Raw genomic sequence first — 27545 nt, 5'->3', positions numbered from 1 at the left:
AATATAGTTTGTCAAAAAATAGCATGTTAATAAAATAGACATTACCGCCTCGAAAAAAAGTGCCAGTGATCTTATTGAGGCGTGTCTCGATCGGAGTAAATTTCGGTCACTTTTAACACTGTTCTTAGAATAATGTGGCACAACAACGTCTTCATCAATGGAAGCAAAGTCACATTCAGATAATAAATGTACCGCCTCTGAGTTTTGCCCGCTAGATGGCACAACACGCCTTATGAATAGGTAGCTTGCCCGATTTAATCGCGTAGTCAGTTGTGGCCGCGAAAGTCCTTGGATACCCATGATCCTTCGCGTCGGGGCGTAGCTGGGAAGACACACTGCCGCTTACCGTCACGTGTAGCGTTTCTTTCGCACCTTTCCAGACTAGCAGAACGTTTTTTTTTTGTGAAATTATTTGCCTTACCGGTGTTAATACTTGACTTTGTGATTTTTTTAGCCAGTTTGAGTATATTTTGGACTTTGTTTTACCACGAGTGGTACAAAAATGACAGTTTTAACTTTGGAAAGTGGGAGACATTCAAATTATCATTCTTAAGTCACCAGGTAAGAAATTATTTGATGGTGATTTAAAGATTTTTTGCCTGGCAGTTTTTGGAATTTCAAATAGTTACCATCTCCGTTTTTAAATGAAGCATACATGTATTTTTATTACTGTTTTTGTTTTATTATAATATTTAATGGCATTCAAATAACACATTGCGTTCTTTTCATATCTAACTTAGCCAATTTCTAGTTAGCCAATAAAAGGTGTCATTTTGCTTGGCTTTTCTCTACATATCTAACTTAGCAGCTTTTCGTAATTATTACTCAGTACCCTACATTTTTTAACAGTTAGTTGTCATATGCAAGTGTGCATGAACTGGAAATACTAAAAGGCTGAAAATTTCATAGTATTGGAAATTTTACAGTTGTCCTGCCGTCTCGTCCATATATTGCTTAAAATCTATGCAGATTTCCAATTTATCTTTTGTATTAGTAAACCCAGGTCTAAATGCGATTGGTTGGGATTTTGGCACAGTGGTTAGCATTTCTATTTGCAGCTCTGGGCCCCGTGTTCCGTTCCCTCAATTGGCCGTTAACTCATCAGGACCGTATGCTTTTTATGTACGTGGTTTTGTTTCCTCCCAAGTTACAAAGGTGTGCATGCGATGTTATTTAGGTGGGCATAATTGCATTGCATGAGAGAAGGAGGGGAGAGTACTTGCAGAAATTAGCCTGCAGTAGGCTGGCAGCCTGTCCAGGACCGGACCTGATCCCCTTGTAAACTGGATTAAATGGTTTTGAGAACGTTATGTTTGGCAAAGCAAATGGATGAAGGGAACTGCAGAACTTATTTTTAACCAGTACAAGTATGCATTAGTGTCTTTTAAAATGGAATCGTTTAATTTGTGAATGGGAGAAGGGGGCAGAACCTTTAATGGTATTGGGTAGAATAATGCCAAAAACCAGGGCTGGCCAATATGGCCATATTATATATATATATATATATATATATATATATTCAATCTCATTCAATATTGATAATACAAGTATAAAATTAAACACATAAAAACTGTTTTAACTATGAAGTTTTTTTGATTGTATACATAAACAGTAAAAAATATACTTAGAATGTTTCAATGACATCACTTTTAAGTATAAAACTGAAAAGAAACGTAGTTAAAATGTAACATTACATAATGTATGTATATAATTTTGTTCTAAATCAATAATGTTAGTAAATGTAATATTTTTAAACATATATGTAAAGAAAACAATACCTTTTTCTTGACTTACATATAACTTCTCTGCTTTTTCTCACTTTCTTTTTTTTTAATCTTAAAATTTGGATTAGTGGCCCATCATTTGTTCACTTTTTCCTGTCCTTCCCAATGAATCATCCAGCAGAGGTCCACCATCATACTGACATCCCAAAGTTCCTGGTACTTACTTTAAACGTTCTAGATATCCTTTCACCCTGCTCTTCACTCAGCACTCCAAGATTTTCAGGTAAAAATTCCAAATGTGAATGTAAAAAGTGAACTTTGATGCTCATTTTGCAACCTAATTCCTTAAATATAACTTTTTTTTCCCAATTTCTTTTTAAGTTGGATCTTTATTTTTACCTTGAATTATACCAAAACCCTCTCATTGCAGGTTGTTCATCAAATTCTGCATCTGAAATCAATATTATAATATCAGGTCCATTTTTTTACTTTAGCCTGAAAGAGACCCAGAAACATTTGTCATAAATACATAAAACATCTTTTTTTTTTTTTTTTAAATATTTTTATTTTATTAATTTTCATTGTAATCATTCCATACAAACAGATCAATTTATAACCCAACAAATTTGAAAACAAATCAAACCCCACCCCTGAGAAGGAGAGCTTAGCTAAAGGAAAATTTCTTTAAGCTTTTTAATAAGGCAACATTAGACAAAAGAAGGGGAGAAGTAAATATCTATATAAATAAGAGATGGAGAAGGGAGTTAAATGCAATAATAGTTAATTCTCTTATTCTAAAATAATATTGATTAAATCCTGCCAAGTTTTGAAAAAATTTTGTACAGATCCTCTAACTGAAAATTTGATTTTTTCCAATTTCAAATAATATAAAACATCAGTTTCCCACTGACTTATAAGAGGAGAATTAGGATTCTTCCAATTTAACAAAATAAGTCTGCGTGCCAAGAGTGTAGTGAATGCAATCACCGTTTGTTTGTCCTTCTCCAATTCAAGTCCATCTGGAAGGACACCAAACACAGCTGTTAGTGGGTTAGGAGGGATTGTGATACTAAGGCTGTCTGAGAGGCACTTAAAAATTTTTGTCCAAAATGATGTTAGTTTGGTGCAGGCCCAGAACATGTGACCCAGTGAGGCAGGAGCTTGGTTGCAGCACTCGCAGGTTGGATCCTGGCCTGGAAACATTTTGGACAGTTTTAAGCGAGACAGATGAGCTCGATATATAATTTTTAGTTGAATAATTCTATGCTTTGCGCATATAGAACTCGAGTGAATTCTCTGCTTTGCTACCTTCCACTCCTTTTCTGATATATTGATTAAGAGATCTTCTTCCCAATGTCCTCTTGGATCTTTGAAAGGTAGGGACTCTTAATAAGATTTTATATATTGCGGAAATAGTGTTTGTTTCCTCGGAATTGAGCAGTATTTTTTCCAGCATTGTGGAGGGTGCAAGGTGGGGGAAATCGGGCCATTTCTGTTTAACAAAATTTCTAATTTGAAGATAGTAAAAGAAATGTGTAGCTGGGAGGTTAAATTTTGTTCAAAAGATGTAAATATGTTGTCTATATAAAGATCTCTGAGCATTTTAATCCCAAAACTTTTCCAGGTATTAAAAACTGGATATACTTGCGAAGGTTGAAAGAGGTGGTTCCCTTGCAGAGGTGCCACTGATAAAAGATTTTCCATCTTAAAATGCTTCCTAATTTGGTTCCATATTCTGAGTGAGTAAAGCACAATTGGGTTATTAGTATATTTGCGATAACTTTCATTTATTGGAGAGCAGAGCAGGGAATATAAAGAAGTACTACAGGATTTTACTTCTATTGCAGACCAAGCCTGTGTATGTGTATTTATTTGTGTCCAGGTTTTTATGGCTTGTATGTTTGCTGCCCAGTAATAAAACTGAAAATTAGGTAAAGCCATGCCACCTTCTGCCTGAGGTCTTTGTAGGGTCGCTCTTCGGATACGTGGGTGTTTTGAGTTCCAAATGAATGAGGTTATTATTGAATCTAACTGTTTAAAAAACGATTTATTGATATATATTGAAATGTTTTGAAATAAAAAGAGAAGTTTAGGAAGGATATTCATCTTAACAATGTTAATTCTTCCGGCTAGAGTGAGATGAAGGGTTGACCATCTATGCAAGTCTTGCTTAATTTTTTCCATACAGACCCCAAAATTTTGTTGATAAAGAGCTTTATGTTTACTTGTGATATTTACCCCTAGGTATTTAAACTGATCTGCTATGGTAAAAGGTAGGGTGTCTAATTTAATATTATATGCTTGTGAGTTCACTGGAAAGAGTATACTTTTATTCAGATTAATTCTAAGACCAGATATCTTTTGAAATTCTGTTAGTGCTGTTAAAACAGCAGGGACAGTGTTTTCTGGGTCCGATATATATAAGACCATATCATCTGCATATAGAGAAATTTTCTGTTCCAGTCCTTCTCTGACAATCCCCTTTATCTGATGAGAATTTCGGCAGTGAACCGCCAGTGGTTCAATAGCGATTGCAAACAACAGTGGCGACAAGGGACATCCTTGTCTGGTACCACGTTCTAGTTTAAAGTAGTCTGAGCAAATTTTATTAATACAAACTGAAGCTTCTGGACTGGTATACAGTAGTTTAATCCAAGCACAAATATTCGGGCCAAACCCAAATTTCTCCAATGCAGTGAAAAGGTAATTCCATTCGATCATGTCAAATGCCTTTTCTGCATCTAATGATAGTAATATCTCTGGGGTGTTTGATTTTGCTGGTGAATATATAACATTAAACAAGCGTTGGAGATTTGAAGATAGATGTCGGCCTTTAATAAATCCAGTTTGATCTTGTGATATTACCGAGGGCGTACATAAAACATAAAACATCTTTTGATAGAGCTTTGTCTAACTGCTTCATTAAACCAAGTTTAATTTGAAGTGGTTGTAGCAGCACTTTATCTGGATCCACAACCCTAGTTCTGATGATGTTTTTTGCACCATGCTGTAGCCGTTTTCTAGCTGGCCACTCCTTCTTAACCCAACTCACAGAGTAAACATGAGAATTCTGTATTCCTTGATTTCTGACCCAGTAAAGTACACAGAACTTTCAGGTCCCCACATATAAACCAACTTTGATTATTGTATAAATCTATAAAGGTCTATTTAAAATTTGGTTTAAATACACATTTTAATATTGAAAATACCAAATTCAACCAAACTATCATTAAAAGAAAATGTTGTTTTTTAAATTAAGTGTGCAGATAAAAAAGGAAACTACACAACTAAAAACTAAACTAAACAACTGCTAAAAAACATGTTTTTTAAAAAAAAATGTTATGTGATGGAGAAAAAACGGTTTTAATTTTTGAATTCAGTGCCCAAAAATATTTAAAAATCACATGAAATAAAGCAATCTTTTCAGCATGTACCTGTGTAATTATTGTATTAATTTCCTGATGCTGTTTTAAGCTTAAATAGTATTTTAAACTAAGAAGGAAGGTTTATTATTATGGTGCAACATATAGTACTAAGTCATTTATTATCAAAATTGAACATTATTGAGTATAAATGACATAAATAAACCAAAATCTAGATTTTGAACATATTTTTGCAGTAACAACTGAGAGTTGCATGAATGCAAACCTGTAGTAAGAGATTTAACAGCCTTCAAGGCATCACCTTTAACACTATTATACTGTATATGTTAACTAAAACAACAATAAAACAGTGTCATTTAATTGAGTATAAACAAGTAATAGAGTTACAGCTTATTAGCCTCATATAATGAGCAACAATGTTAGATTTTATTGATTCATTTTTGGCTAGAAATAATAGTCTGTCTACTGGCTATGGATTTGGGATGGTCTGTGACAGGTTATAATGTTGCCACCTGTCCAGAAAACACTTTCTTGGGGGCGGCTTGTGTCAGGTATGTGCAAGATCAATTTTAGCAGAAAGTAATTCATGGAACGGTTGATTTAGATCGGTGATTTAGACTAAACAGTTAATGAGAAAAAAATATTTTGGACAATAGTGATAATTGTTGTAAAATTACAGTAAGTAATGTATTCTACAAAGAAAGGTAATGTTTCAATTAAAATACAATCCAAGAGAATGACCAAAGTGTCAGAAGGATGCACCTAGGCTTTTACTTTATTTTCAGCAAGAAAATGAAAATTAATACACACATGGACTAACAAAATATAATCCCAAAATACATTGAAATTCATATGCATACATATTTATCCGTTGCAGTACATAACCTAAACTTTCCTTTTTACTAAATACTCAGTATGTCATAATACTTAAATTTGTGTTTTGCTATGTTGCTAGTTTGCCAACAAGATCACGTGTTAGCCATTCAGTTATTTGGTGATGTTTGTGTGTGTGTGTTTGCACACAGACTGCAACAGCTGACCAAAATATGGCTTGCTTTCTCACAAAACCCAACTTCATTCTTTGAAGTGCAGGGCATGGGTGCTTGAGGAATAAATTGTGGGTTTAAAATTATTTTAGTCTTTATTTTTTCCATTTAATGCATAATTCTTAAACATAATTCTTAACTTTTTTTTAAACTACTAATTGCTGTTTTGATTGGTCTCTACAAACACTTAAGCCAAAAACGATGAAACAGTAATACATGCTAAAAGCTATACCTGGAGTAATGAGAAGTGTGTAGTGGCAAAGGCAGCTAAAAAAGAAAGTGTCCCTTGTTGCAATGACTTTTAGTAAAGCTTACTTGCATTTCATTAGAATAAAGTGTAATTGATTATATAATAGTATTTTTCAATAATTATTGATAAAATAAGAAAACAGTTGGAATTGAGTGGTGTTGAACCAAAAGCTGTGTTTTAAGTTTTAGCATGCAATAAGCCATAAATTACCATCCTCACACCTCAGCCGCTGTAAGAGAACAAACTAAACTTACATTTACAATAAACACAAGTGTGACAGGTGTCTTAAAAATATACCAAAAAATAAATGCATGGATTTTCTTTGTTATGATATTTGACCATAGGATAACCATTTCCTAGAAAATATTTGACAGAATTTGTGCAGAAATTGATTGATATTTACAGGCATGTATTCTAAATGATCCTGAGGGCCTTGCACAACCTGCCTACCAGAGTTGCATCAATGTGGTTTTTCCTAGTTGATTCCAAGTGTGTGTGGTTTTTTTTTTTTGAAAATTTTTGAAAATTCCTTGTGTCACGTGGTCTGTTCAAACATAGTCCACAAGGACTGGGGCAATAGTATTCAGTTTATTTAACAAGTATTGAAACAACTTTTGATAGCATTTCTTTATTAACAGCTGAACTTTCAAGTGTACTGTAAGACTGTTATTTTCAAAAGATGTATGGCAATTTGCTAGATTTTTCATTTTATTAAAATTCGTTGAATATGATTCCATCCAGATATCCATTTTATAATCCTTCTTTCATGTATCACTGTCCACCAGCAAATTAAACTGAACTACTTGATTAAGATTTAGTTACCAGAGCTGGCTTCAGTAATTGGACTCCAAACCCAACAAAATGAAAAGTTTTTCCTGTTTGGTACAACATCAGGCAGGGGGCAACTTCTAAACTGCAGGTACACTGCAAGACACTGCAAAGTTGATTCATATCTCAATACAGTTTACATGTTTGTAAAATGCTTCAGCATTGAAGGGGAAGTCTACAGAAATAATAAAAACAGTAATTTTTAACATAATTCAGTCAATGCTTCATCTTCGCCATAACCAACACATGCGTAAAAGCTACTCCACAAAATCAAACCAACATATATGGAAAGTCACCTGTGGTTCAATAATTAGCATTGCCCTTCATCTCTGTAAGCTCACTCAATAACTGTCTAACTTAATAAAAATTAAAATAACATAATAAAAGGCATACTAAAGAAAAGTCAAGACAGACTCGTCACATCAAGACTAGACACTGAGCAGCTAAGTGGGGCACGTGATTGGAAGATGGTGGCGGACTTAGGCCAGAGTCTCTGCTTCCCCACCTGAAATCGTGTCAGCCAACCTTAAACCAGTCCGTTATGGTCAGTCACACCCCAGTTCGTTTACATCTTCAAGCTCACAGTGCTCTAGGAGGATACAGTGGTGGAAGTCTATGAATAGAAGAGGCTGAGGTATGCTAAACTTGAAGACGATGCACACCAGTGTGTGCATGGAATGGAAGCAGGCTGTAGAGGGTTCAAAGCCATATCAGCATCAAGGCTGCTCCGGGCAATGAGGGTGTTAGGAAAGGTCCACCAGCAAGCTGTCAAATACCTTTCCAGAGCTGTGGGGCAGGGTAGTCAGTGGCTTTGGATAAAGAGGAAGAACTACACCTGTTCCTTCAAGTGAGTGTATGGCATTTAGGGGGTGAGACCAGGATGCTGGGATTTACTACTGAACTGGTGGAATTACAGGCCTATCAGCAAATCATTGAGGAAAGAAGGTTAGGGTTAAAACTTTAAAACTTAGAAAATGCCACCACTTACTTGACCATCCAGCAGAGTCCATATCTTGATGAAGTGATCCCACCAAAGAACAACACTGGAACTGTTGCTGTTTGGATCATCAAAGGCCAAAACAGTACAGAAGATTTTTGCTGATTGGATCATAAACAGTCACAACATAGCAAAAGAATGTCCACTAACTAAACCATCTTGCTATGTCAAAAGAGCAATCTTAAGGTGGGAGCAGCCATGGATTAATTGCAGATTGGATCATCAAAGGACACATTAAAACAGAAGACTTTTGCTGGTTGGATCATAAGCAACTACAGCAAAGTGGAAGAAGGTACACTTACTTGACCATCTCATAGAGTCTCAGGTATGTTATTAAGGAATTTTAACATCCAGTTCTACACAACAGATTTTATTTAGTAAAATAAAGTCAAAGGTATACTTATTAAAGTACTTATAAAATGTGCATTCTGATAAAATCTCCCTGTAAATTAAAAATTTCATAATTCTAGACTGTGGTGTATGCAGAGTTTGCACATTCTTATTGTATCTGAGAGTGCTTTTTGATAGTTTTTAATGTGGTCAAATACACATGCGAGATGACGTCTTCACAGCTTTTGGTTCATCAGCAAAATGTAGCAAATTTTGCACTCCTGTATGCCATATTTGCAGCACACAGTTGTCGAAAATATGCATATTCTGCTCCATAATGTACTCTTAAATGCCTTATGAAATTAGTAATGCCAACTGTTTTTACTTTAGTTTCACTACAGCTGACTTTTCTGCTGTATTTTGCAGCTGGAAAATTTTTCATCTTTTGATAATTTAAAGCGGATTCACACACACACCTCACTTAATTTGCTTTACTAACAGAAGTGTAGACGTAGAAGTTAAGTGTGTATACATGTATATTTTTTTTTCTTCCCCAAATCATAAAACCAACTTGCAATCAGTAAATTATATGCTGACTTGCCAGTTGCATATTTACAGTAAAAAATGTCCGGATCTATTGCCAGTAAATTGTCACATCAATACTTAATACCTCAGTCACCTAGATGTAACATTGGTGCTGCAGGTTGGAATGAAGTGTTTAAGCAGGCAGGATGAAACCTTTACACTGCAGGTGGAATTAAGTTAAGATCAAATAAGATAAATATGCAGCCCACTAGCATAGAAATAACACTATGCAAAAGTGAACCATCACATGATTATTGAGATGTTTAAAATATTTGATAATTATCAAAAATCTATTATTGCCAACTGGAGAGAGATGATCCACTACTTTATTACAAACCAGTTGAATGTTATATCCTAACTACAGGGTCATGGGGGTCTGCTGGAGCCAATCCCAGCCAACACAGGGCGCAAGGCAGGAAACAAACTCTGGGCAGGGCGCCAGCCCACCACAGTGTTTGAGGTCAAGTAAACTTAGATTACTGAATATAACACAGCGAAGCCCTTAAGTAATATCAAGTGCAGTGGTGAAGTTAAGGAGCAGTACTTTCACATCTAGCATCTAATTTAATGCTTTAATATTTCAGAAATTCACTGACCACTGATTGTGACCACCACATGACTAAAATGGGATTTTATATTTTTTTCATTGTAGTTATATCTGTATATATTATGGAATTTTGCACAGTTTTGGTTTTACAGGTACACCTTTTTTAGCAAAGATATTTGCAACAGGAAACTGACAAAGGTAGCATGGTAATTAAGAGATGCAGTTTTGTTTTAGGGACTTTTTGCAGGTAAGATCACTGAGACAGTTATGAGGGGCATTCAATAATTTATTTACCTAAGTAGGAAAGAAAAGAGTTTTCAAAAATGTTTTTTTTTCAATGTACGCCCCTGATAACTCCATACACTTCATCCACTTTTCCTGCAATGACTTAAACCCCTTTGAAAAAAAAAAAATCTTCTGTTTGACCTTCAAACCAGGACGTCACAGCTGCCTTGACATCTTCATCACTTGAAAACTGCTATTCACAGGTAGATTTCTTCAAAACTCGGAACAGGAATTGATCTGAGGGAGCCAGGTCAGGACTGTAGGGTGGATGGTTCAGCTGCTGGCACCCACATTCTCGGATGGCAGCCTGTGATTGACGTGACATGTGAACCTGCACATTGTCGTGAAGAAGCAGCATGCCTGCTGTGAGTTTTCCTTGTCTTTTCTCCTTGATTGACTCCTGTAAAGCGATCGTTGTGTTGGAGTAACTCTCCCCAGTTATGGCTGTCTTGTGTGGCATAAACTCCAGAAGCCAAAGTCCTTCAATATCATAGAAGACAGTTGCCATGACTTTGCATGCAGATTTTTATGTCTTGAACTTTTTGTGTTTGTTTAGTGACTTGTGCTTCCACTGCGTTGACTCCAAACAATGAAAGAAATTCACTTGCTCTTCACGGAGCATCTCAAGCATCTCCTGACAGCACTGTAGCCTCGTGGCCTTCTGACATGGTGTGTGCATTCTTGGAACCCATCTTGTACTGACCTTTGACATGCTCAACTTTTCATGAATTATTTTACAAACTATACCTTCCGAGATGCCCAATTCTTCAGCTATTTAGGAATCCTTAATTCATCTGTCTGACAAAATTAAATACTCAACCTTCTTGCACATTTCTGTGGAAGTTGCTTCCACAGGCCGTCCAGTGCGAGGGTCATCTTCGGTGGATTCTCTACTCCCCCTTAAATTGCTTGCTCCAGAATTTTATTTTGTAGGATGATGGAGCAGACTCACCTTAAACTGCAGTCATGTGTTCATGGATCTCCTTTGGCCTTTTCCATTCTTTTCTGAGAAATTTTATCACTGAACGTTGCTCCAAATCTTGCACTTTCTTACTTGATTCACATGAGGACTGTCCTGACATCCTGTCTCTTTGAATGTTAGACTTGCAGTGAGCCACACTGTGACATGACATGTCACAACATGCCCAGACTTGTTTCAACATGCTTACTACTTTCTTTCTTACTCGGGTAGATAAATTATTGAACACCTCTTATACTTATACCCCATTATACTTATCATGTATACAGTAGAAATCCCAGTAACTTGTTATATTAGCTAGTGTGATTTGAAGATGAGCTTTCTTTGACTTTGAGCAAGATCCCTGTAGCGACTAGGATTATTCAACGTTGGATGTTCCATAAGTGATTTTAGCTAATATGATGTTTGCATGGAGTTCGATGGGAAGGGATCAGTGTCTACAGAGAAATTATGGACATCACCATGATGGTATTTCATTATTCAAGATGTTAGCAACAACAGACAATCAACTCTGAATCATTGTCCTGCATTTGTTGACATATGTTTATCAAAAGCAATTTGTCAAGAATTTTGCAGAAACAGATAAATCTCTTTTTAAACCTATAATATGTATTGAGGATGAATGGTAGTGTCAAAAACACAAGAAATGTTAAATAAAGGTTCAATAAAAAAGATAATCTGGTCAGATGAGTAATCCATTGACCTGTTATCACCATCCATCCAGCCATTATCCAACCCAATATATCCTAACTACAAGGTCACGGGGGTCTGCTGGGGCCAATCCCAGCCAACACAGGGAGCAAGGCAGGAAACAAACCCCGGGCAGGGTGCCAGCCCACCGCAGTGTTATCACCATTTGTACTAGAATTATTAGTAGCAATAATATTGTCATGTGTACGTAGAACATATCTCCACACATGTATATAGGTCTCAGAATTGTAAATATACATACATATATAATCAAACTGTTTATTTCTAATACACACTTATTAAATTTCACATACTGTTTGATAAATCCACAACAACTTATAGGGCTCATTACATACTCTGCATTGAGAAAGAATTCATACATTTGAACCATTAGCCCCGATGATCAAAAATCCTGTTAAAACAATTTAGATAGTTGCTTCGTTTATGATATCATTTACCTATGGACAGAATATTGTCTACACAATAGACAATAAAAACTCTGAATTTGCGTGTGATTGAAAATACTGTATATGGCCAAAAGTATGGGGAATTCAGCCATGACACTAGAGATGCTGCCAATTCGAAATCATCCAACTTTCACTAAAAAAGACTCAGTGTGTGATCGGTAAATTGGCCAATCACAAAAACAGATCTTTTTCAGCTCCTGCTTTTCTAGGCTTTATGGTAATTTAGTTGCAGTGCTCCTTTAAACAAAGCAGGTCAAGGCTTGTTTTACAATACAGAGAGAGCAAGAGACACGATTGGAATATTACATTTAAGTTAAAAAAAAGTGATAATAAAGTGAGAAAAAGGAATCGGAGAAGTCGTCTTGTGCAGTTAGACAAATGGCAAGAAAACCTACTTTAAAGAATTCAGAACTTTTTTTTTTGTCCTTCAAAACTGACACCATTTGAGTTTCGACAGTGAGCTTGTTTAAGTGCAGCAGTTTACATTATCAATTGGAAAAAAAAATAATGATGAATTTGTAATTGCTGCTTAAATAACAATAGTCTTGTTATTGTAACAGAAAACTGGCTTTTATTTGTAAACCTGTTAAGTTTGTTAGCTTCTTCTTGATAAAGAACTTATGAACATTTGATACATTTGCAGCTTTTTTTAAGTATACGTTTTGGTGTGAAACAAGTACTGCATTATTAAACTGGTATCGATATTTATAATTACATCTCAAGAATTATGAATGTCTAGCTGATACACTGAAATATTTTTGTACATTTTTATTTGTATGAATTTTAAGGAAATTTTATTTTAATATTTTTATGGTCACTGAGTAATAAAACTACAGGATTTAATTTTATTAATAAAAAAGTGAACAGTTAACACCTGTGATCAATACTTTAATTTTAAAAGTACTCTTTAATTTAGGACATAAGGCTTCTATGACATAGGAGCTTAGTGTAAAAAGTTTTTTAAGGGAAAAAAAAATCAGAAATGGTATTGGGATCGGCTGATCAAGTAACATGAAATCGGTATCGGCATTAAAAACTTAATTGGAGCATCCCTAACGTGCACTCTCACATATCAGGGCTGCCAAGTGCTGAAGACTAGCAAATAAAAAAATCACCTACCTCTGTTGCATCAGACACAACAGACTTCCAAACTACCACTGGAAGCAACGGCTGCACAAAAACTGTGCTTTATGAGCTTCATAAAACAAGTTTACATTACTGAACAGGCGCATACATACAAAACTATGATTACTATGTGTAATACAAGAGTTAACCCTAACCTGATTACGTTGCCATTGGACACTGGAGCAGTGGAAACGTGTTCTCTGGTTTGATGAATTATACCCCACTATCTAGCACTCTGATGGACATATCTGAGTTTGGAGTATGCCAGAAGAACACCACCTTCCAGTAGGAGTGGGCAGTATGGCCAAAGAGTTATATCACAATATAATTAAAAATGATCGTGGTTATGGTATATTTCTCTGTATAATCTATGTGTATATACTTTTCAGACTGAATTCAGTTTATTTGTTTCTATTGGCCTGATTTTAACATTGGGTGTTTCTTTTCTTAAGGACCATATTAATCAGCCTCATACATATGCAATCGCAATGTTGCAGAACTTCAATGGCTGGTAAAGCAGCTCCCTCCTGACACATTGAGACCTCACAACATGCATTCAAGAGTATCTGGCAGTGCTCCAGAACTGAAAGTGCAAGATCATGCATGGCATTATAATACCTCTCTTTTGTGTAAGGCATGCATAAGGCACCATCGTCTGTGTGGGTAGCCACTATCACCTGACAAACTTAATGACGTAATTGCTGTTACAATGAATAGTACAGGCCATATGAAACACTGAGGGTTCAGCCAGTTATCTTACCAGCAAGCTAGCCAAAATGTACAGCACCATCATGTCTGTCAAAGCTGCTTTGCCTCAAAGTAAATTAATCGTTACCCAGCCACTGAGACACAATGTTTTCCAGTAATATCTTGGCTGACTTTTGCATTAAAACTAGAATCCCTGAAGCCTACAAAAAAAGTTGTAATCCTGGGCCACTTTAAATTCCTTCGCACCTCCTCATCAGCATCTTTGTTTTGCAAATGTGTTGATCAGCACTGGCTTCTAAGCAGCCTGCTATCCCATTCCCCACCGACACAGCTGAAGTTCTTCCAGCTAAAGGCTCTTTATCTGGATGTGAGGTGCCTGGAGTTTTATAGGGTAAATAATACTGTATATTGTTATTTGGAATACATGCACTTCATTTGTGTTCCGTGTCTACAACGATCTGGGCAAATGTTGGTTGCTGCTCGTATTGTTACTATTATAGAATAAAAACATTCATTTGATTTTAGTCTGTAACAGCTTGTGTAAATTTATGGTACTTGTAAAGGTTAGTTTACAGTCACTTTCATGCTCTCCCCGATCTGACACGTTAGTTTTGAAATAAAGACTTTGTATAACAGAGGTGAACTTAGATGAGGATGAGGGTTCTACATCAGAGAAAGAGAACAGAAGCCCTACCTGCAAGAAATGCCCAGTCACACATAAGAAAACGCAGCTGCACCAGGCATAATGGCAAAAGGTAGCACCTTTTGGATGCAGCAAGAGGTTAGGGGGTCATCCTGCAAGTGAATCTGCCAAACATATGTCCTTCAATGAAACAGCAGGGCCTACAGAGTTCTTCACGGTATCGTGCAAAGTTCTGTTTGTGATTATGTTTTTGATGGTCGTTATATGAAAAACATATATATGTTACTTATATAAAACCCACATCAAATATTGTTTACCTATATTTATTTATTTATCTTCCTACAGTGTAAAGTCACAAGTAGACTGCAGAGCTTCATGTGTTTGATCGATATGGGCACGCTGACAAAGTACATGTGCAATCGTTAGCAAATTTAACAGCTCCGTTCTCTCTAGGTTATTGCAATATTAGTGCAGTGAATTGCTTTGATTGTGTTGAAGAGAACCAGACAATGTTGCAGATTGCTTTTTTTTATGTTGGCAAAAACATTTTTTATGTATGTACACCTACACAATATGAGAACTGAATGTAGTGCCTTGCAGGTCAGTTAACACTAGAATTACCAGAGCCATCGAACAAACTCGTAGATCCGGCCCACCTTAAATCAGTTCGCACCTCCGTCAGTGTCTTTTGTCCTGTAAATGTGGCGATAAAGACAAGCAGCAAGCAGCCTACTATTCCATCCCCCAACAGCTGCAGAACGTGCACAAATTTCTCCCAGCTCATGCCTTTATCTGGGAGTGAAGTGCTGGAGTTTTAGAGTGGAAATAATAGATCGTTATTTGGAACACATGCATTGCATGTGTGTTCCATTTCTACAATAATCTGTGTAAACACATTGTTAAAACAGAAACAATTTTCATATTTTATTAGTAAATGACAAAATGTTGGCATAAACTATATAATGTGTGAAGTCTGAAGTCCAAAGATCAAATAAACACTTTCACAAAAGGTTCAAGGATAAAACAACAGTTTCCGTGGCGTAACGGTAAGATTTGCTGACTTGTAATCAAGAGTCCCCAGTTCGAGCCCAACTGCCTCCTATATCTGCCATTTTCAGTAGTGAGCTGCTCTTATATTGTTAATATTATACAGTACACACATACATTTGTTCTAGTGTTGGCTTGATGCATAGCAGGCTTGATGAAGTGAATCTTGACTGAGATATTCCTGACCTGTTGTCCAGTTCCCTGGGAAGTGACAACAGGTAGCCAATATAAACTGACTAAAAGCAAATCCAAGTTCTTCAGTGCAAATACCTATGCATTGCCATCTTAAAAGGGAACCAAAATATAGTCTGTGCATCATAATAATTGTTTTTGATGTGTACTATGTTTATCATGTCAACACTGATTACAAAAATGGCTCAGTGATATGAATTATACATGTGAGCCGTGATTTAGCTGGTTTGGCTGCATTTCCCTTCCGGATTATTTACCAGAATATCTGAACTGTTGCGTACGTAAGGGTCAGTGTTGCCGTAAATATATGCACATTTCCTTCATCAAGTTTTCTTTTATAAATCCCAACATTTGCAATGAATTTGCATATTTACATTTTAAGCTTCTTTTTGCACATTTGCAAGGCCCCTGAACAGAGAAGTAAACTAAATTAAATGCTTTCCTGAACAAATGTTTTAAGTTTGTTCTTAAAAGAAAGATTTGAGTCAGTTGGTCTAATTTATATTCAAAACTAAGCGGGGATGTCCAGTTATTACATGGTTTGAAAAAAGTGAAATTGAATCCATTCATTATTTGGCAGTTCATTTATTATTTGAATATTGTTCAAAATTCAGACTACCATTATTAACAAATAGCGCATTATAGTTGCTACAAGTCATTTAGATTGCCTTATGATAAATGTCATTTTTCGTTTCGTCATTAGGAGTAAAAACATTTAAATTCTTTCCCAATCCTACTCTTGAACAGGTGATGTATAGCTGGCTGTGTGAAAAGCATGGTTCTTTGAAGTAAACTCCAGTAACTTTAAGTGATTGTCCTTGCGCTTTATTTGTGGACATTGCAAATGCAAGATATATTGGAAATGGAAGTTGTTTGAATCTGAAAGGGAGTTAATTGGAAATCATAGTTATATGTGGAATGAAAACATTCTCTCCCTTTCTGATACCAGTTAGAATTGTAGCTTTGATTAGGTGTGGATGATGTGACAGTGTTGACACTTTTCTCACAATTAGAATTTACTGTTTTAGAGCTTTCCTTAATTTTTTTAATCATGTTCACACATTTCATTTTTTTTATTAATCGCTGAAACTGTAGTTTTTGGATATTTACTCTTCCTTTTACTTGGTGATTGTGTTGTGACGAACATCAGTAAAGACAGACTTTCTTGCTTATTTATTAGATGTCTTTATTTTGCAAAACTAAATTATGAAAATGAACAAGAAATAAACATATATTACACATACCATTGAAAAGACACAGCATGTTTGAAAAAGTGGACTGTATACAGTTGAAAAAAATGAAACAAGACTAATAATAAAAAATGTCCAAAAACGTTTTCTTCACTATTCCTTTGGATCCCCATTGAACAGGAACAACAAGCAAGCATAATTAGATTTTAATATCGCCTTTCAAAACATCTTTATAAAGAAAAATTTATGTAAAGACAAACCAAAAAAATTTACATCTACGTTGACTGAATACTGACTGTACTGAGGCTATCAACCCAAGCCCTACATTACATACAGTCAACTAAATAAAGCTTTCATACTTGTCACATTATCAATTTTCTAAATTCTCTTTCTACAGAAATCGATGTTGCTGGAAAATGTTTTAAAATGGTATTCTAATGAATAAAAATAATTTTTGTTTGAAACAAAACATCTCCCATTCCCAAAGAATATTTAGATCTATGTTGACTGAATACTGATTCAGCAGATTTTATCAAACCAAGCCCTACAATACATTTAGACTACTAAAGAAAGCTTTCACACTTGTCACATGATTGATTTTCTGAATTCTGTTTCTACAGAAAGTGATGGTGGTGGAAAATCTTTTAAAAATATATTCTAATGAAGAAACATCATTATTTGCATGAAACACAATGTCTCCTATTCCATTTCTTTTTATATTTGAAGGTACACATCATTTCAACATCAAATGATGTAAAAAGATACTTTTTGTTGCGTTTTTATAACTTTATTTATACTTAGTTTTCTCCTACTTTTTTCAAATACTCTGCTGCTCCGTTTCCCTTGATGCCCTAAACATGTGCTTATAGTGCTTAATGGTTAATCCAGGGCTACTTTATTATCATTATTTACAGTACTTGAAGTCCAATAAATAACTGTACTGTTTTATCTGCTTTTTCAAAGATCATAGGGGTGAGGGAATGGCCCTCTTTAAAATCCGAAGATGTGATCAAATGAAAATTAATTTTGTAAGGGTGTGGGGGTAGGGTGATTGGGGGGAGTGAGAGGAGTTCTCTTCAGAATCCGAAGATGCAGTTGTAAATCGTTTTAGATGCAAGAGGGGAAGGGCAAGGGTTATGTTGGATATGTCAGAAGTTAATGGAACGCCCACTACCCACAATGGACCATCTCTATTACAACAAGTTACAAAGGCAGCTTCCTGATTTATTCAACCACAATATAAATGATATACAAAAATTTTTAGTGGATGACAAATTTCTTGTTTCTACTGGTATACTGCCTACCACTACCTTCCAGCTTGCATAGACATCTTTCTCTTCCATCATTTGCCCCAATGTACAAAATCAGGCTCATAAAGACATGGTTTGATGAATTTGGGGTTTAGAAACTCTAGTACCCTGCACAGAGCCCTGGGAGCCAATTCTGTATTAATGCCCATAGTTTTGGAAGGAGACATCCTAAAAGCACATATGGGTATGATGGTCAGGTGTCCACAAACATTTGGCCACATATCGTAGTTTTTTGAGTCTGCAAATAACAAATTAATATGAAAATATTCATAAAACTATTTTGTGACAGATAACTTTAATTAAGAATCATTTGGCACATGTCATTCAGGTTTGATTAAACAAATTAATTTGGCCCAAGTGTGAAGAATTTTTTTGTAGATTGCAGTTATTGCTGAAGAAAACATTTTAGTAAGATGGTGAAGATATAAAAAGGTTTAAGATTTTCTTTCAGTGTAAGCTCTTCAAATGCTTATACATTGCGTTTCATACAAGTCATCCATCTATGTCTTTGCTGAACCTACTTTTTTATTACAGGTCATGGGAATCCAGAGTCTATCCTGGCAACATTGAGTCCAGGATGAAAATAAAACTCTGAAAGGAATGTTGGTGTTTTACAGAGAACAATAATCTGCATAATATGTCCAGTAATACTGGGCTTATTCAGAGATGCCTGTTAACCTTACATGTCCCATTTTGGAGCATGGGATGAGACTGGAGTATCTGATGAAAACTCAACACAAGAAAGTGTGAAAACTCCAAAGAGACAGCAATCAGACTGGAAATGGTTTACTTTAGCACTCTCATTTATGTAACTGCATGCTGATTTTGCTTAGAATCTTTTGTGGGTAATGAATGTACCTTTTTCACATCATAGTTTAAAACTACTCATTATTTAAATTGTCAAAATATAATTTATTACATTGACATTCAAAAGTAGCAATTTTTTTGAATAGTTTGGAATTTATGTTAAGAAGGCAGAGAAAAGCCAAGCAAAATGACACCTTTTATTGGTTAGCCAATAAAAGGTGTCATTTTGCTTGGCTTTTCTCTACATTCATAATGGCTAACACGGTACAACACCCTAGTGTTAAGAAGGCAAAAATAGTTATACAAAAGTACAAATGTCCTCTAATTGTATATTGTTTTTACAGATCAGAACATAACCAATAATCATTTAGTACTAAAATTAAGTTAATGTACAGTAAGGTGACAAACACAGGCTTTGCTTAATCATTTTTAATCATTAAAAATGTATCAACATGGTTAAGCTATGTATGAAAAAGTCAGCAGCTGATAGAATCACTTCTAGGTTTTCTTTATGAGCTTCTCCGTTTCTTACGTCATATTGGAGGGATTTTCACATTTTATTAGAATACTTCATTTTATTGATATTTAAGGATATGTTTATCTGCATTTTTTAAGATTTCATAATTGGGGGTTGAGTTCTGGGCTCATTCAAAAACCCAGATTCTTTTCACAATTTCAGTAGATGTGCTTGGAATCCTTTTTCTCTTGCATGATCCAGTTTCAGTCAAGCTTTAAATTTTGGTCAGATAGCCTCCAATATTCTTCTTCATACTATTGCATAAAGAGGAGAACATGTTTCAGTCAATGATTTTGCGTTCATATTTACATGCAAATTAAATTCAGAAAAGTGTACTCTTTGCCAAAGCTTTAAGTTTTAACTTTCTTTTTAATTAATCTTTTTCTGTGAATGTTGCTTCCTTGGTAGTATCTAAATACTAACAATTATTGATTAGTCATGCAGAAATGCATGCAAATGACACTGATTGCTAAAACAGAGCAGCAGCTTCAGTGTGAAAGTGATAGTGTGTTAATTAGTAAGGAAAGGCTCTTGTAAAGGCACAGGAAGAATGTGCAAACACCACTCAAGTAGTCACCCTAACCACTGTGCTAACATTTAGCCCACTTTGAGATGAAATACTTAAGTACAATTTCTTAATTTCCCTTTTGTATGTACTAACATGTTGCTACCATCTAATGTTTTTTATATTTGACCACAAGGTAGGGATTTTGTTATACCTCATACCAGCTCATGTGTATTACAACAAATTCCATGTACTGAAATATATCGTTTCTTTAATTGAATTAAAAGTACTATATTCCTGTTTAATATGTTTATTTTGAAAACTAATGTTTTTCTTGTTTTTTGCAAAGATTTCTTTCATTTACCAGAAAGCATTTATTTATATGGCATTAACAGATTTTCTTTTTTCAACATTATGAATATTGTATATTCAAATATCATTGATTAGGATGTGCCTCAGTATGTCAGACTTTAACTATTGACCATGTATTTGTTTTTTAATTGTCTAATTTAAAAAAATAAAAACAAGGAATAAAACTATAAAAAGGTTCATTAATACAAAGGAAAATTAACATAATACAGACTTTTTTACTTTGACTTCCTGTTCCCTTGAAGTCTTCCAGTTGAGGAAAGGATTGAACTAAACATTGCCCAAAGCAGTCTCTCTGCACCAAGTCTGAGTATTTACATTGTGATATAAACGGTAGGGCATCAGAGGGCATGTTTTTCAGTAGTAAACCACAAGAAAAAAGCACTGCCGTGTACTGCATTTTAAAAATGACTTTGGTGTACAGTACTTCAAAACCACATGGTGTGAACAGACTCTAAAGCCAATAAAAGATAGTGGATTTCGAAAACAGAAAATAATAATAAATTAAAAAAACAATGTTTCACGTGACCATTTATAATCTGTATGTTTTTCTTTTTCAATTCAGTTGTTGGGCCTAAACCCTTTGTGAATAGCATCAGGCACAAGGCAGGAGTCATCCCTGGATTGAATGTCCGTCATCATAGGGCACCTTCAAGCACAAACTAATACATATTCTGGGCTAGGTCTGAGGTGTAAGTTAAACTAATAAACATAACTTTGAGAAGAAAAAGTAAAACAGGAGAAGAATCAGCACAACCAAAAAACATACAAACTCTAAACAGGTATTTAAAAAGCCTGTGGTTTAATCCCGGTTTTCTGGAACTTCTAGGCAGAAGATGTAACCCTAGTTTCAGCCATTTCATAATATGTCATGATAGTATTTTAATAACCTTACAGTAGTCACCTAATGATTCAGTGTCAAATTTTAAGTTTATTGCAAAGTGTTTCTAAAGTTGTAATATTGAGACCACCATCCAGCATTCAAGAATCTGCTCACTACATTTAAATGATGACAAGAGACCAAAGACCATCCTGTCATTTGCAGGAACCAGTCCTGAACAAGGTCCCGGTTCATTCCAACTCTCAACCAAATAAGAGTAGAAAAGCTTTATCCATCTTCTTGATAGACTTTCCTAATGCGGAAAAAATACAAAATGATTATTGGCTAGTTGCACTAAAAATCAAAAAGCTAAACTGAAAGTTATATCAAGATGACAAAAATATTTATACAGTATAAAATAAACATTCTGGCATTCAGTTTAACCTGCAACTCTTATTGTTTATCTGTCTTAACTTCCAAACCTTTTTCACCCTGAACAGGGTTTCAGGACAGCTGAAGAATGTCCCGGCAAGCATTAGGGCACAAGGCAGGGACATTCCCTGGACAGGGCACCAACCCATTACAGAGTGAACATACACACACTACAGCCAGTTTACTATCACCAATTCACCTAAACTTCATGTGGTTGGACTGTGTGAGGAAACCCACCCAAATACAAGGAGACCATACAAAATTGTATACTGGGGAGACCCAAGATGTGAATTCTGACCTTCTTGTTGAACAATATGGACATATATGCATTTTCAATAACAGTCAACTGTTATTCCTTCTGGCCATACCTATCAATCATTCAATATATAAGAATAAATGTATGCTGTAGCTTCCAAGCCAGTTACTGTACTATACTCGTATAAATGATTCCAATATATTGAAAGTCCATGAATCCCTTTTCTGAACCTGCTTTTTCCATTACAGAATCATAGTGATTTGGATCCTACTATAGCAGCATCAGGTACAAGGTACACCAGGTTAATTAACAGTCACCATTCAACCTAAGAGTCATGTCTTTGGAAAGGACACAGGAACTGCGCTTTGACATTGGACCAGGCCAGGTACTGAATTGTGAGTGGATTTAATATATTTGTATACAATTATGAGAAACTTGAAGCAATTTCATTTATTTGTAAGAAATGATGATCATTTAAAGTGCTAGGAAAAAATCTGGAAATTCGGAGTATCTGATATTTGAAATTGTGCTAAAAACTTATTTTTTGGAATTTTATTGCTCAGCATACTTACATGTTAGAACATCTGCTTTCACAGATAGCAGATCACAATAGCAGCAGCTTTCACAATAGCCAGCAAGTATATTGGTCCATTTTAGGCATTACCACATTGCTAAAATGCATAATTTTTTTTCTTAATTTATAGACTAAGTAGTGTTTTACAAGTCATTTATAAAAGGATATTACATAATCACTATTGAAATGCACCAAGTTATTCTACTGACATAAGCTGAATTACTTAAATACTAAATTTGTGGTGTTTAACAAGTCTCAGGTGCATATGCGTTTTGTGATAAATCAGGAAAAGTGCATTACACAGACAGTCTAAGACTGTCACATCTTCCACACTCCAACTCAAAAGGCACATTTAGGACACAATATTATAGAAGTTCTTAGTGAATGGTGGCTATGTACCATGGTTGTTATTTGGACTTGCCATAGTATAAAGCTGAAAGATTTGCGTTCAGAAAAGTCCAAAGCACAAGACTTTTCACCATACATATGTGCCATTTTTAATTGTAGTAAATTATCTATTATATTGCATAACATTTTTAAACTTACATACCCAAAGTCAGGATCATGAAGACTGGAGCCTATTCTATAAGCACTGGACACAAGGCAGGAAAGAGCCTTGAAAAAGGTGCCAGTCCATCACAGGGTCCACACACGAACATGCACTTCACGCTCTGGCCAATTTAGAGTAACCAACTAACCTAACATATATGTGTTTTGGAACGTAGGAGGTAAAACCCATACAGACACAGGGAGAACATACAAACTCCATATGGACAGTGATTAAGCATCAGATTTTAACCTGCCTGCCTATGAGGCATTAGTGTTGGTCACCATGCTTTTCTACATTGTTCATTTAGAAGAAAAGACCACATATTCAAAAATCAGCACTACAAATATTTAAAAGCAGAAGTAGCATATTGCTACCTGACTTTCAGCTGTAGTACTGAGTTGAAAGTTTTAATAATCTGAGACAATGGAAAGAAGAAGAAAGTATTGAATATGCACCTGCTTGGTTGGAAGCAGAGAAAGAAACGAAATAAGAAGTCCTCTCTACATGTTTTTCTCTGTGCTGTGCTCATTTGTTCAGTTTAGTAGTAATCAAATTGTTCTTCATTCACTCAAAATATGGAACCAACATAAAAGACACTGCTGTCTGCTGGTCCTTTACAGAAACAACTTTGCACTTGTGAATGATCCATTATGTTTTTGGACTGTCCAAAATTAAAACTCTTTTGGGAAAAGATTTTTTCTTATCTATCAGATAGTGTAGAATTTACAATCATTGAAAATCCTCTTACAGCAGTGTTTGGAGTTATTTCAGATAAGTTTAGACTGGTGATAAACTATTATTTCCTACACCACATTGTTATCATGTTGACTAATTCTGTTCAGTTGAAAGAATCCTAATGTATCTTCCATACCTCAATGGGAAAATGGTACTGTATATAATCTAAATATAGAAAAAAATGTAATTGCATGGAATTGTGCAGAGATTGTTTTGGTATCTGCCAGGAATTCCTATACACTCGCCGGCCACTTTATTAGGTACACTTTGCTCTTATCAGGTTGGACTCCCTTTTGCCTTCAGAAGTGCTGGAATTCTCCATGGCACAGATTCAACTAAGTGCTGGAAACATTCCTCAGGGATTTTAGGCCATATTGACATGATATCTGCAGCAATTGCATGGTTCTTTGTCGGCTGCACATCCATGATGTGAATCTCCCATTCCACAACATCCCAAAGGTGCTCTATTGGATTGAGAACTGGTGACTGCGGAGGCCATTTTGAGTACAGTGAACTCATTGTCATGTTCAAGAAACCAGTTTGCGATGATTTGAGCTTTGTGACATGGCACACTATCCTACTGGAAGTAGCCATCAGAAGATGGGTGCAATTCTGTTGTAAAAGAATTTACATGACCAGCAACAATAGTCAGGTAGGCTGTGGCATTTAAACAATGCTCATTTGGTACCTAGGAACCCAAAGCGTGCCAAGAAAATACACCCTACACCATGACACAACAACCACCATCCTGAACCATTGATACAAGCCAGGATGGACCCATGCCATTATGCATTTCTTAAACATCAGTCCAAACGTCACAGAAGAAATCAAGAGTCATCATACCAGGCATTGTTTTTCCAATCTTCAATTTTCCAATTTTGTTGAGCCAGTTCGAATTATAGCCGCAGTTGCCTGTTCTTTGCTTACAGGAGTGGCACCCAGTGTGGCCTCCTGCTGCTGTAGCCCATCTGCTTCAAGGTTTGATATGCTGTCCATTCAGAGATGCTCTTCTGCATACCTTGATTGTAACAAGTGGTTATTTGATTTACTGTTGCCCTTCTATCAGCTCAAACCAGTCTTGCCATTTTCCTCCGACCTCTGGCATCAGAAAAGCATTTTCATACAGAGAACTTTTGCTCACTGGATATACAGTAGACCCTTTTTTGGACCATTCTCTGTAAACCCTAGAGATGGTTGTGCATGAAATCTGAAATACTCAGACCAGCCCTTCTGGCACCAACAACCATGCCATGTTCAAAGTCACTTAAATCACCTTTGTTCCCCATTCTAATGCTCGGCTTGAATTTTAGCAAGTTGTCTTGACACTGTCTACATGCCTAAAAGCATTGAGTTGCTGCCATGTGATTGGTTGATTAGATATTTGCATTAACAAGCAGTTGAACAGGTGTATCTAATAAAGTGGTCTGTGAGTTTAAGTTTCTTATTCTTTTAGTTAATATGAGACTATAACACAGCACACCCCTTTTCATTACTAATTAGCTCTCTTTTTTTGGATTAGGGCCTATTTTTTGTGTGGTTTATGATTACAAATAGATACATAGACCATAAGAAATTAGACAAATGAGAAGAGACTGCTTAGTCCATCAGGCTTGTTTGTTTAGCCAGATACTTCTTAAAGGTTGTCAGGTGTACTGCTACAACTAATGTGTCAGTAGTTTGTTCCAAATTCCCACAACTTTGCATAAAAAACTGCTTTCATGCTTAAACGCACTTCCCCCTTAATTTCCACTGGTGTCCTCATTTACATAATTTAACATTTAGTCAAAGGAATTTGGCTGGTTTTACCTGCCATTGAGAGTTTTGAAGATCTGGATTGGGTCATACATGCAGTCTCCTCTGTTCGACACTAAACAGGTTTAATTGTCTGACTATCAGTGCAGGACATGTCCTTAATTCCTGACATGCACCTGGTTTCTGTCCTCTGCACAGTGTATACTTAAATCTTAATTTTTTTGTCAATATATGGGATTGATTATGTTTTTGATTGAACAGACTTTTAAATCTCTTACTGCATATTTTGGAGTAAATAAAATGTACATTTAACAATACAAAATGCATAAATGTTTAATATATAAAATGAATATACATTAATTTGGAATATCAACATCTGAAAAAATGCCATCTCACCAAATTATGCTTATCTATTGTGTAGTCAAGAAATGTCAATAAATACTTAAGCAAATACTATTTTGTGCATGTATACTCATATATATGTGAAATAGGAAAACTGTAGTTGTAGCTTGTATAAACCTTATGACAAAAATGCAGCTTTTCCAGTGAGGCATTGCAACTTGCCAGTCTCACAGAAGAGTCTTGGGTGTGTTTTTACCCGACATAGACCAGGTGGAACAGTGTCTGATTAGGTTATCTTTAAAAAGGCCTTAGATCAAACCTAGGGTCAGTGCAAGACAAAGGATCTACTTAATCAGTTTTCTGAGCAGTCTGACATTATGTGTTTTATGTTCCCTTAAACAAGGGAGTGGGATGTTAGCATGGTGCACACAGGCATGTCATGCCAATGTTCCCAGGCACTATGAATTAAGCTACTCCATTGTGGATTGACTGCAGACATGGTTTTGGCAGACCAGCAGGACCAGTCCTGATATAACACCAGAGTAAGACCAAATTACAAGAATGAGCTTTTTCCAGGTCTACCATTCATACTAGTGCTTAAACTGCCAGGAGAATAGATGCCCTCATCTGTGACAGTACACTGAGGGACAATAGCCTGCTACTGGCCTTAGAACAAGGTGAAATATTAGAGGCATTCTGTTCACACTTGTTAGATATTTAACCATGCAGCAGTTTAATGACAGGCCAAACACACCACTGTTTTTGTCACAACTGTTCTGAGGAATGCTGGTGTACAGGTGCTGTCTTAGGCTGCCTTTCTGTTCTGACCCTACACCCATATGGCACTTTTGGCACTGCCATTAGCCAGCAAAATAATTCTTCCCTTTTTCAGGAATGCATTAACATCCTACAATTACAGATTCAGAGGTTCACTGGCTCAATGTGCAAGAGGTTTCATGCAGTGGTGATAAAAAGAAGTTGTCACACAAAGTACTGACAACTGCAGGACTACAGATGTTAATGGTTATTGTTTTTCTGTTGTTTTTTGTTATTGTGCTGTTTTCTTTTTCCTATTATTCTCATTTCAGCAATGAAGGTTGAACTTTCACTCCAATAAGTGTTAATGTATCTTTTTTTAATAAATACATTGTATACTGTACAATAAAGGTAGATGAAAAATACTGAATGCTTTATTAAGGGTAATTCTTTCAGAATTTTGCTAGTTTTTGATAAGAATATTTTAACGGAGAAGCAGAAAATTGTGAACTGTATCTGTGGCTTCATCTTCTTAAAATCACCTCTGAACAATAATGTGCATATTTCCTTATGTCCATGCGATTTTTCTCTGGATGCTCCAGTCCCTTTTTATGTCTGAATTAAAATTAACTGACATGTCTAAATTGGCCTTCAGTAATTAATGTAATATTTCTTCCAGATGTGAACTGATCAGATTGCAACTAAAGCGTATGCAGTGATTGGTATCAAATACCACCTTGCAGGTTTCCTGGTTCAAATTCCTTCCAGTTTTTCAAGAGAAAAACTGAATTATGCAGTTAACCC

General features: G+C 35.6%; 1 long non-coding RNA gene across 1 annotated transcript; it reads left to right on the top strand.

Moving 5' to 3' along the window:
• The first annotated feature begins 151 nt into the window (after positions 1–151).
• Positions 152–27166, top strand: LOC114649948 (uncharacterized). The gene is made up of 5 exons (XR_003715934.2): positions 152–561; positions 1853–2007; positions 18861–19167; positions 22281–22427; positions 26878–27166. It is a non-coding gene; the product is annotated as an uncharacterized LOC114649948 (long non-coding RNA).
• The last annotated feature ends 379 nt before the right edge of the window (positions 27167–27545 follow it).

The sequence above is a fragment of the Erpetoichthys calabaricus genome, chromosome 4 (genome assembly GCF_900747795.2).
Source record: "Erpetoichthys calabaricus chromosome 4, fErpCal1.3, whole genome shotgun sequence".
Lineage (NCBI taxonomy): Eukaryota > Metazoa > Chordata > Cladistia > Polypteriformes > Polypteridae > Erpetoichthys > Erpetoichthys calabaricus.
This window is presented reverse-complemented; position numbering and strand designations above follow the sequence as displayed.